Source organism: Benincasa hispida, chromosome 3 (genome assembly GCF_009727055.1).
Source record: "Benincasa hispida cultivar B227 chromosome 3, ASM972705v1, whole genome shotgun sequence".
Taxonomy (NCBI): Eukaryota; Viridiplantae; Streptophyta; class Magnoliopsida; order Cucurbitales; family Cucurbitaceae; genus Benincasa; species Benincasa hispida.
In genome coordinates, this window is record NC_052351.1 from 22,657,998 (window position 1) to 22,664,341 (window position 6,344).

The window sequence follows — 6,344 nt, forward strand, 5'->3', positions numbered from 1 at the left end:
CAAGCATGAAGTGTTCGTCGGTGTTGTGGTTGTGTGAGATCGAGCATCCGTGGTTGCTGCTTGGTTCGAGCAATCAGAGTTGCCAACGGATCGTGGAGACGCTTCTGCTTATGTGCGTAGAGTTTTACTCTCTGTTCCTTTGTATTTTACATGCTGTAATTTCTAATGAATCACATAACCGTTGTTTGAAGTCGACTGTAATGATTAGTTGATTCCATGATTTGTAATTTGGAATAGTCATGTTTCCGCTGCTCGTGGAAATCTGCTTCCGATTTTCCTTCAATGTCCTAAGCAATGAGTTTGCATAAGATCAGGACCAAGAAATAAGTCACTCTTAACTTCTATAACGTTGTTTACTATTTTAGACTGACTATTTCACCTAACTGACCTAGGTAAACTCGATCTAAATCCTGAGCCAAACTATGAACTCTTGTTTATTCGAATTGCCCTTAGAATTGCATAGTTGAGGATTAGCTCAAACAGCGCCGGCTCAATAAAACTCCCATTTCAAGGGAAGATCGGATAGATAGTTGGGGACATAGGGTCCAAGACGGAGTTCATGCCTACCCGCAGTAGGGATAGAGAAAAGGTTTTCTCTCAAGTACTGAATCTAGGTCTTGAACAAAGGGCCCACCCTCTCCTGGGTTGAGAGAGTTTAGTTTTAGTGATTGATCAAAAATCAGTTGTTCATTAGAGGATCAGTAGGGACTGAGAAATAAGACGTAATCTCGGGGTAAAACAGATATTTGACCCAGCCGTTATTATGAACAACCTGTGAAGGGTCGACTGCTGATATGGTTAAATCATGTGGACATAATATATATCTATAGTGAAGAGAGTGCCAACTATGGCTTTAGTGGAATGACCCATTAGTTAACAAATGAGGATTAATTTGGTCTAATGAGTTTAGCCAATTAATCTCGGATCGTTGGAGCCCATGATCTGTAGGTCCGCCTCTTACTAGCTCGTAACGGACTAGCTCTAGAATAGCGTGATAAGTTAATTTGAAACGTTTAAATTAGAATTAAGGGAATTAGTAATTATATGAGATATAAATGTTATTGTAGAAATTGAATGAGAAGTAGGAGAATTTATATATTTAAATATGATTTAAATATATAAAGATGGATATGTGTTAAAATTAATTTAATATTTGATATTAAATTAATTAAGTTTTATTTAATAATTAATTTATGAAATTAATTAAATTTTCATTTTTAAAATCAAAATATATTTATAAAATCAAATTTTGTTTTGTAGATAAAATTGAAAAATTGGAAAACTAAAACACAAAATGGAAAAATTGATTTTTCCTTTATCCATCACCTAAGTAGCTCACACATGAAGCAACTTCTTGCCTTTGTCTTCTCCAAACATAAGCTGCAACTCATGCAACTCTTTTCTTTGCATGCTGATCTGCAATATAATGAAGAGATTGGAGTGCAAATCGAGCATGCAGTCTATAGTGAATTTTAGAGAAAAATCGGTTTGAAGAATGGGCAGTGAGCTTTTCCCCTTCATCCCTTGATTTAAGCTTGTTTTGAGTGTCACAACTCAATCTAGAGCACCAAGAGAATAGTGGTGAAGATCTTGAAGTGGTCTACAACAAGATATGGAGAAGATAGCATCTGGAGAATGAGCTTTGAAGAAGTTCTACAAGAGGTATGTCTTGAAACCCATTTTTCTGCAGAAGCATGCTTTATATTATGCAAAAATTAGTGAATTTGAGTGCTTAGATGATCCTTGTACTTCCGCTGCTGATGATACAATCCTACAGGAAATTCTTGAGAAGAAATTAATTTTCGGAGAGGTCGAGAGACTGTCGAAGACAGCCCGGAAGAGAGACATCAACCCCTTGCAAGAGCAAGAGTTTACAGGTGGGGAAAGAATTGAAGTGATAAGAGTAGTGTAAACGCCAGAGGAAGCAAGACATTGCTTACTTGGCTTGATACTTACCCCATTTATTGTTTTGTACTTCACTTTATTTGCAAGAATGGGAACTTTATTTCAATTTATGTTCAGTCTCTTCACACCATATATGAGTAACTTCGTGAATGGGTTGAGAAGTACTTAGCTAGCATGAGTTAAACTATGCACTTTATGCGATCATCTTGTCTTATGTATGCTTCATTCATCATTTGGAGTACTTGAAAGAGTAATCTAAAGACAGAATCTAGGCTTGAGAAAGTCGGATTAGATCGCATAAGCAAGAGTAGAGACTTAGAAATAAGTTCTATTTGCTGCATTCCATATACATCACATGCGTCCTAGACATAAGAAATGTGTCATTATGCATTGAGAAATGTAGTGCTTAATATTTGTGTATAGCATGATCGTATGACTTGTATAATATCTTAAGAAATGCTAGCAAAACCTCTTCTCAACCCCTTTATCGCAGATTTGTTACCACACCACCCTTTCATCGTTGTGCATTTAATTCCATCGCATTAGAAGATCAAAGTTAAATCACCATCTACTTCTTAATCACCATCGCAATAAAATCAGAAAGTCTGTCGCATATCTGTTTAGTAATCCCTGCGTTTGACCCTGGACTTACCAGGACCCTAAGAAGGCTTATACTTGGCTTTATTAGGAAAACTTGCATGATCATCGCATCCACACATCCTTCCATCGCATGATAAATCAATGCATCATCCACAAAACATTGAATGAAAAATACAAAAACTAACAACACCCCCAAGTTTAGTTTCCTCCAAGGTTGGTATCATTATTGGGCGCAGGAGGAAATTTTTCTGTCTACAAATTGTAGGAGCTGCTGAATATGCGGTGAGATGGTAAGGGCTAGCGAGGAGCTGAGCAAGAACTTCTTGAATATATTAGAAAGTTAAGCGAAATTTCTCATGTTGCCTTTGCGTTTGCTGGCGTAAGAATGTCCGCATCACAACTTGCTGGTGTTTGAATTTGCAGAGACTAACATTGAACAAATTCCTATAACTCTTGTTGTTGTTGCATGAGCGCTTTTTTATTGCCCCATGATTTCCACTTGTTGGCACAACAACATGTCCAAGTTTCCCAAGACTAGTTCTCGGATGTTATCATGAAAGAATTTGTACAACTCACTAGGGTCTAGCTCAATATGCTCATCGCCAAGCACGAGAGAACTGTTGCATTGAGTTTCATTGCGGTTGCTCGGCGGATGCCTACTTGTCTCACCAATGCTTGTCCAAAGTGTTGGATTTAGTGTCCTAAATTTCATGGATCTCGTGGTTTGTAATTTATAAATACAAATTATTTATTTAAAAAAGTAAGTTGTATTTTACTCGACATTTAGATTGCATGAATTCAATCTAATAAACTAAGATCCAAGGTTGTTTAATGTAGCTTGAACAATATGTAGTAGACCTGCAAATGGATTGTGATCAAGTAATAACCTAAAAGGATTACAGTATATGGATAAGGTTGGGTGTCTTATCCTGGTGACACTGCGGATACAGCCCACTTTGTAAGTGTTACGAGAGTTGTAAGAGTTACAAACGATATGATCTATATTGTTCATGTGAAGACATGTGAGTGGAGGTATCCTGTATAAAGAGTTTGTATAAGACCGGACCGTGAAATGATTGGTTTCTCTTTATAATGTCGTTACTTGAAGAGACTAACATTTCACTAAAATGTCCATAGGTGACTTGACCTTAAATAATCTAATTGCATGATTCTCTGTTAAGTTAATGATAGAGTTCCTTAGTTTACATAAAATCCCCAAGATTTCATTTTCAATTGAATTTACATAAAATCCCCAAGATTTCATTTTCAATTGAATCTTATCTCATAATCTATCTTACTTCTCTCATTATTAAATTTCGTATATCAATTCCTTCCTTTTCACTTAGTTTCTAGTTCTTTAAAACAAACAACCCCTCCTTCCCCCTCCCCGGTCCCGTTTAATCTTTTTCATTTTGGAATTTAATTAGTCAATTTTAGGTCAATTAATAGAGTTTCTCTTGGGATCGACCTCTTACTCTACTATTGCTACGGGCTAGTTTTAGTTGTAGTTAAAGCATTATAAATTTCATTTGTTTTGGGTAAGATAGAAATAATGACACCTATTTTAGCCCGAACAAATTGGCATCATTGTCGGGGAACCGTGCAATTGACCTTTAAGAATCCTTGAATTCCTTTCTTTTAGAAAAAGAAATAAAAAACAAAATAACAAAAAAAATAGTTAGTTTGATTGAATTATCCTTTTGTGCATGACCCGCTCCTCCCAGAGTGTACTTTGTGTTTTTTTTGTAGATATCAACTGTGAGGAGAGGATACTACAAAAAGAAAGAATAAGAAGAGAGAAGGAGAATATGAAGAATCGAGTCAAGAAGAGGAACCAATACAAACAAACACTATGGGTGAAGCAAGGGAGCAAACGTTAAGAGAGCTTACGGAACCAGATTACACTCAACAACCGTTATGTATAGTATATCCGCAGACTACGGTACCATTTGAATTGAAACCCGATTTAGTTCATTTTTTTACCTACTTTTTGAGGTAATCCAGGTAAGGACCCACACAAATACATGAAAGAATTCCATTTGGTATGTGACGGTGTGCGCTTATATGGGGTAACGCAAGAACAACTTAATCTTACGGTCTTCCCCTTCTCCTTGAAGGATGTGGCCAAGGATTGGTTGTACTACCTGTCGGCTAGATTGATCATTATGCGGAATGGTCTTAAGAAAAAATTTTCCGTGCATCTAAGGCTAATAATATTAGAAAAGAAATATATAGTATAAAGCAATTGGTAGGAGTGTCCTTATATGAGTATTGGGAAAGGTATAAGCAACTTTGTGCTTCCTTTCCCCATCATCAAATTTCTAACCAATATCTTATTTAGTATTTCTATTTAGGATTACTTCCATCTAACGGGAGCAACATTGATGCAGCCGCTGGTGGAGCTTTAGCTGACAAAATGCCTACTGAAGCTAGTTAACTAATATCAACCATGGTGGAGAATTCACATAATTTTGGATCAAGGACTCTAAAATATGATGTTGTTCAAGCTAAAGAGGTTAGTGAGTTGAGAACTCAAGTATCTAATATAGTTTCCCTTTTCACACAGGTTTCTCAAGGAGGACTTCCCCAAATTAGAACATGTAGAGCATATGAATGGTTGGACATGCTTCTGAAGCTTGTCCACAACGTCAACCTCAAGTTAATGCAATAGGAGGTTTCCAAAGAAAGTACGACCCACATGGGCAAACTTATAACCAAGGGTGGCAAGATCACCCAAATTTCAAGTGGGGATCTCAAGGACAATTTGAAAATCGAAACCAATCTTCTTCAAGCTCTTCAGGTATGTCTCTCGAGGATGTAGTTAAATCTCGTGTTGGCCATTTATTAAAATTTCAATAGGAACTATTTGCAAAAGGACAACATACAACTTCAACAAGAAACAAAACAGCTTTTCTTCTAAAGTGAGGAAAGGCTCTTGGCAACAACTTCAATAGGATACAAAATCTTTTCAATAAGAAAGTAGACAAGACTTCTCAAACTTGGGCACACAAATCACGCAACTAATGAAGGAAACCCTTGTGAAGGGGACCGCAATGGAAGCGGATCATCCCTATTCCCAATCTTTTTTTTAAAAAAAAAAAAAAAAATTTACAACACCTACATTTGAGAAAAATTAAATCATATAGCATAGCAAAAAAAAGGGGTTTAAACTAAAAAGATTTAGGAAAACTTACCCTTGAAGATGTTCTTCAAACGAATTCCTCGAACACTACCACAAAGGAGTCCTCAGTATTCTCAGGCGAGAATCTAGGAGGTGTGGACTCTAGAGCGTTTTGGGATTGAGGGAGAAGGAAGGATTTGAGAGAGAAAAAACTTAGGAAAGCAAAAAAAAAAAAAAAAAAAAAAAAAAACTTACAGAGAGCAACCTTCTTTTCTTTCTTTTTTTTTTCTTTTGTAGGTTTTAAGAAGGAGAGACCTCCACCACTTCTTACGTGAGTGGTGGAGAGAAGAAAATGGGGAGGGAGTCTTAATTAATTTAAAATTAAATAATTAAAAAAATTATTTAATAATAAAATATTTAATAAATAATTTTAATTCACAATTAAAATTATAACAAATATATATAATAATCAATTTATTATATATTATGTAATCATATATTATATCATATATAAAATATAGCATATAGTTTAAAATTGTATCATATCAAATATATAATCTATAGTATCTTTTCTCTCTATTATGGTATTTAATATTTACATTAAATTTTAATTATATGAATCTAATTCATATAATTAACATTTAAATCATATTCAAACATTTAATTCATCTCATAAATTCTTTATATTATAATGTATCAAATACATTATAGTAATTAT